A 6,000-nucleotide genomic window follows, 5' to 3' on the forward strand; every position below is an offset into this window, starting at 1 on the left:
AGATCATAAAATGGGGCACAATTCATTTAACAAATGTCTCATTTAGCAACAGAAATTTTGGGATCAATTGTGGTTGTAAATCAAGGACTCTGTATTTTTTCAAATGTCCTACTGAAGTCTAAATATACTATGTCCACAGCCTTTCACTAGTCCACTAATTTTGTCATTTTGTCAACAAATGCAATAAAATTTATTTGGCATGATCTGTTTTTAGTTTAATTTTAATCTAATCTCTTTGAGAAAGGGGCAGAATGTCCACATACAGTGGTTCATAAAATGATATTCATAATATATACCCAGTACATATTTAGAAGTCCATCAAAGGGTACTGGGGCATTTTCTAAACTTGGCATGCATGATTTTTCTCATCTGATTAATCTGTGGGAACATAAGAAAAGACACTTCCCAGCTTTGCAATGAACTCAGTTCCTCCAAAGTTAAATCAAGGCATTGCAGTGATTTGGGTGAAGTTTCCACACACTGTCATTTCACTAAGCTGAATCATCTTCCAACTGACTAGTGAGGTAATCCTTCCCCAGAATCTGCTTCTGTATTCAGACCACACCATCATTCATTCAAACTCTGATTTGCTTCTTAGAAAGAAGGAGCCACTATAAACTAAAAACCTGCCCAGAGATTATGATTGAGGTCAGGCAAAAATTCAGCTATACATGCCCAGGAGTAATACAGTTGTGGGGAAGGCATGGACTTTTTACATATGAAAGAATTAAGTCAAACATGATTTCACAGGAAGGAAAGCTCAGCCAAAGATGAAGAAAGGAGAAGGAGGACTTGCGCCTTAAAGCCCTTATTGCATACTTTGTATGCGCCAATCTCCAAATCCCAAAACTTACACTGACTTCTATATATTCAAATATATTTACAAGTATCAATTTTATTTATTGTAATACATACTTAAGTCCACATTTCTTTTCAAATCTCCATATTTTATCTTCACAATAACAATGTGAAATTGAAGCTGCAGAGTTTAAACCTAGATGAGGAAAGAACAGTCTATCTCATAAAGAGATAATGAATATATTAACCCCCCTCCGATATCTGAAAATGTTCCTCCCATCTTCATTTATTTATATCCCACCTTTAATATTTCAACAAATAATTCAAGGCAGTGAATATAGCCAATATTCCTTCCTCCTATTTTACCACAACAATCCTATGAGGTGGGTTGGGCTGAGAAAGAGTGATTGGCCCAAGGTCACCCAGCTGGCTTTCATGCCTAAGGCGGAACTAGAACCCACAGTCTAGCCTGATTTTAGCCTGGTGCCATTCAACAAATCTTTTTCCAAAATGATTTATTTCCTATTTAGGTCTGATATTTGCCCTTATCATATTCACTCAGGCTCAGAATTTCACCCATCCATATTGACTTGGGAATACATACCACTAACAAAGAATAGCCTACTTCTCATTTATTTATACACAATTACTCTCTGGATTACTAATATGTTATAGCAATAAAAACACAGTTAAACCAAACATGTCAAAAACAATACATCCTATCTAACACAGCTGCATCCGCCAGACGCCAAGAACGCAGTCAATATTGCAAAAAAAGGGGCGCAGATGTAAGCCCCATAATAGGGCTAGCAGGTGTGGGAATGCTCTACCTTACTCAAGGGAGGATACGTGCATTCTCAATCTAAACCCCGGAGAGCCATTCTGAAAACGCAGGTTCAGGTGAATAACACCTCCTTCACCTAAGGAATAACAACTAGGCACGTACTATACCTTTTTCCGCTGAGTTAGGAGGAAATGTGGAAATTATGTCGAAAGAGAAGACAGCAAAACAGGTCCTCGGGCAACGTCCAAGACGTAGGAAAAGGTGCGCCCAAAGAACAAACCCCGCCCGCCCCGCCAGGAGAGGCAGGGCCGAAGTTGGAAGGCCCTCCCACGTGTCCTCGACCTCACGCCAGCGTTAATCCCCTCTGGGGCGAAAGTAAACTTGATCCTACTCCGCTCAACGTACTAAGTCAACGCGGCTACCTTGAGTGAGACCCGCCACGCCGCTGGGGCGGAATCTGCCTGCCTCCTCGCCGGCCCCCCCTCCCATCCGCAGTTCTCCACCAGTCAGGATCCCCGCCCTTCCCCGCTTCGCGCATTCCTCCGCTATCGGTACTGACCCCGCCCCAAGCGTGGCTGCCGCTCACCCGCCGATTTGAAGTTTCTGGCGGCGCTACACACCCCTCGGGTGAAGAAAACCTGCGCGACTGGGAGAAGAAAATTCGCGGTACGGCCCTCGGGGAGCGGGGAGTAGCAGCCGCGCTGAATCCCTTCAGGGCAGCGCCTTTTCAGCGTTCCCTCCGGAGAGATTGCAACAGTTTAGCTGCTCTACCCCACCCGTGTGAAGGCGTTTTCTAAATTCATTCGTACGTTACTGGCACATTAATGTGGTCTGACGTCTGGTGTGTTTGTCTTCTTCTGCAGCCTAAAAAATGATCAGGACAAGTCAACCTAAATCTGAGTGCAATCCATCTACTTGAGACTCACATGGTTTTAGACCAAAATTAGGGGGCCTGAGGGTAAATTAATACTACATTCCAATCCGGCCCATTTCATAAGGGTTCTCTTATTTCCAGCTCTTTCCAGACAAATCCAACTTTGCATTGTGAGGAAAAGGATGGGAATACTTTTGAAAAGTGAACTCATATGCATAACTTTCAGCCTCCTTAAGCACTGCTTCTCCAAGGAAGACAAGTGTGTTTGTTATCAAAGTGCTTCCATATAAATATATACAACATCCCAGTTGGTACTTTCTTCTGTAGTTCTGATGACAGAAATGTACAGAGGCTTACTCTGAAGTAACACATACTGGGTTCTTCAGAGTTTATGCCTTAATGAGTGAATTTCTATTTACAGCTTTAAAAATGGGTTTGGAATTGTTTTTATTTGCAGCCAATGCTAACGGATGCAATTAGGCTTTTGTGTGCTAAGTGATATATTGTAGGCACACAGTTCATTGTTCCAGTTCATCCCTGTCAGAAGGAAATTTCCATCTGTAAGAATCACACACACATGATTCAGTGCTAAGCTCAACAAAAATGATTAGAAATAAAATCTATTAAATTGATTGTCTGGAATTTTTTTAAAAAGTATATTTTTAGACTTCTCAATGTAAAGGGAAATTTCCTACAGTCCATATCCCAAAACTGATAAGACAGAAGATGCAAAAGACTTGATAGATCAAAAGGAGGAAGACATGGGAATCAACTTTGTACATCACAGAAAAAAGCCAAAAACCTTCCCCAGGGGTCCAATCAAAGCAGAGTATCAGCCAACCATGTTGTCATAACCATCACCTTTTGAACCAGCAAGACTGTTCTTACTGATGTCATTTGGTGGATCAGGATGTGCTGTTCTGCTGATGTCCTGCCTGTGGCCTCTCAGAAGTCTCTGGCTGGTCCAGATGGGAGTTAAATGTTGTATTAAACCGTAGGACTCTCATGCTCAGATCACCTGACATTCTCACAACACTCGCTGTGATTTATAATATCGACCCACTCTGCTTCCTCTTCATGCTCTTCTCCCCTATGTTTATAACTGATGGTGATGACTCAGTTTTATAGAATGTTAGTCTGGGTATTTTAGGGGAAAAAATCATTTATTACAAATTGTCATGGACATTGCTGTAATTCTTGCAAAAATTTAAAGGGCAGAGGACTCCAGTGATGGATAACTTTATAAGGACTTTTTAAAAACCAGTACTATTTTGAACTCACCCAATAAATGTTCAAGTGTTCCCATTAAATGTTCTAGTATTTGATAAACATTCGCATGAAATGTATAACCAAGGCCTGTATTTTTATTTTTACAAGAAAAACTCCAGTACAGAGTATGCAAACTAGTTGAAATTATGTCCTGAGTTTTCTTTTATATATATACACATACACACACACACACACACACACACACACACACACACACACACATATATATTCTCCCGAATAACCACATAATAAGTGTGTGTGTGTGTGTGTATATATATTTCTAAAATTTGGATTGCTAGCAAAGAATTAAGGGAGAACTGGAATAGCTATTTTGAACTCTTTAGCTCAGCGGTTCTCAACCTATGGGTCGCGACCCTATTTGGGGTCGATCGACCTCTTTTGTGGGGTCGCCAAACGCGGCGATCCGCCATTTTGTCGCCTCCGGGGGCGCGCCGCGCCTCCGGGGGGGCGGTGCCGCGTACGCGCGCTGTGCGTGGGGCCAGAGGCACGCCTCCAGGGGGCGGCGCCACGCATGCGCGCCGCGCGTGGGGCGGCGGTGCGCCTCTGGGGGGCGCCGCCGCGCATGCGTGCCATGCATGGGGGCGGCGCCGTGCCTCCGGGGGCGGCGCCGCGCATGCGTGCCGTGCGGGCGGGCGGCGCCGTGCGTGCGCGCGTGTGCGGGGGCCCGCCCCCATGCGCGCCGCGGGGGGGCACCGTGCATGCGCGCCGCGCGTGGGGCCCCACCCCCATGCGCGCCGCGCATGCGCATAACGTTTGTGTGACGGGGGTCGTCGTCACACAAACGTTGAGAACCGCTGCTTTAGCTCTTTTCAACCAGACATACCCTTCTGAGATTCGAACCTGGGCTGTCTGCATGTTAGGCAGCTGTAATAACCTCTAGGCCACAGGCTCTGTCTCACTTTTGCCAGCTGTGTCCTCCCCTGTTTCTTCCCTCCCTAACCCAGCTGGCAAAACTTTTTTGTTGAACTGTGCCATCCAGCACACAAAAACCTGATTTTAAATGCACATGTATGACTTTATCCTAACTGGATTAAAGAGTCTGTATAGAAACTGTATGACATTTGCAAACTTAAATGGGTTGGATCAGAATTATACCATAAGATGCTTTCCAGGCCTGCCCTTCTGAATTTAGTTTTCCAATATAGTAAGACGAGTGCCTTGTTCTTCTATAACTGACAAATGGTAGCTGATTCCCAAGATTGGGTTTTATGGTCCAAGAAATTGTGGAAAGTGAAAGGAGATGTTAGACTCTGCTAAACGAGGGAAAGAATGATCCAGGTGGGTAAACACAAAAAGGCAGTGGCTACTCAGGCCAAACATACTAATCCTGAGTAAGGTCATTAATAAACACATATGATTTGAATTTTGACCTTGGATAAAATATGGCTAGGGTAGGACAGTTTGGAACCCAGGTTTTGTTGCTGATATTTTAACCTTGGATTCCTGTTTCTCCTGAATTCAAAAGACATGGTCACTATGTTAAACATTTCTTTCAGCCTTTGGACACAGAAAGCCAGATGAGCTGCTAAATGGGCCTTTCCTGGCCACTTTTTTTTCTACATCTGAAATAAGTCCTAAAAGGGGATGGTAGAGAAGAAAATGATGGCTGCAAAGGGGAGCTGGGTGCTTGTCAAATTGGCTATTCCTAGTACCAGTATGATTGAAGCAGCCACTGGGTATTTCTCTAACCCTGGATCTCCATGTACATGACTACTCCGTAGATGATGCCAAGACAGGCTAGGCATCTCACGCAAAGATGACAGGAGTGTGCTAGAAATAGGCCAACAAAGGAAGTAACCATTTTTTCTTGTTATAAGAAATTAACCTATGATGAAACAACTTTATTATGATCTTAGATCAATTTAACTCTGTGAGTTCCCTTAGAAACTGTTGGATTTAATGTTTACTTATTTTATAGATTAGCCAGTTCCAACCTAGCACCTTCCAAATTTATTGAGAATATAATTCCTAGGAAATACATGTTTACACTGATTAGACATTCTAGGGATTCTAATCTAGGAAAGCATCTGTTGCCTGCAGTAAACTTTCATGCTATGCTCATTCTGAATCTATATGTAATTTTTTTATCATAATAATGTTATCAATCATCAGGAATCTCCTTACAGTTGAAACCTGGGAACATATCAATACACCCACTTTGGGCTTTTATATTGTTAGTATGGAGATAATTTCAGATTAATTTTAAAAGTGTTATTGATTTAAAAGTAAACAAATAAGTTTACTTGCTAGGTTA

The 6,000-nt window shown here is 42.9% G+C and overlaps 1 protein-coding gene across 4 annotated transcripts in view; it reads right to left on the reverse strand.

Moving 5' to 3' along the window:
• The window catches only part of LOC120305434 (breast cancer anti-estrogen resistance protein 3 homolog), a 39,703-nt gene extending 37,391 nt beyond the window's left edge, over positions 1 to 2,312 (reverse strand). Inside the window, exons 1-2 of one of the 4 annotated variants that reach the window (XM_039337261.1) lie at positions 1,750 to 1,977; positions 916 to 994 (exon numbers count right to left, since the gene is read on the reverse strand). The gene's annotated coding sequence lies outside the window, so the exon portion shown is untranslated. Of the gene's footprint in view, positions 1 to 915; positions 995 to 1,749; positions 1,978 to 2,004; positions 2,027 to 2,168 lie in introns of those variants that run through there. The other 3 variants (XM_039337262.1, XM_039337263.1, XM_039337259.1) reach the window with 3 other exon arrangements.
• Between the last annotated feature and the right edge of the window lie 3,688 nt (positions 2,313 to 6,000).

Source organism: Crotalus tigris, unplaced genomic scaffold (assembly GCF_016545835.1).
Source record: "Crotalus tigris isolate CLP2741 ecotype Arizona unplaced genomic scaffold, ASM1654583v1 scf7180000017673.840971, whole genome shotgun sequence".
NCBI classification, from domain to species: Eukaryota; Metazoa; Chordata; class Lepidosauria; order Squamata; family Viperidae; genus Crotalus; species Crotalus tigris.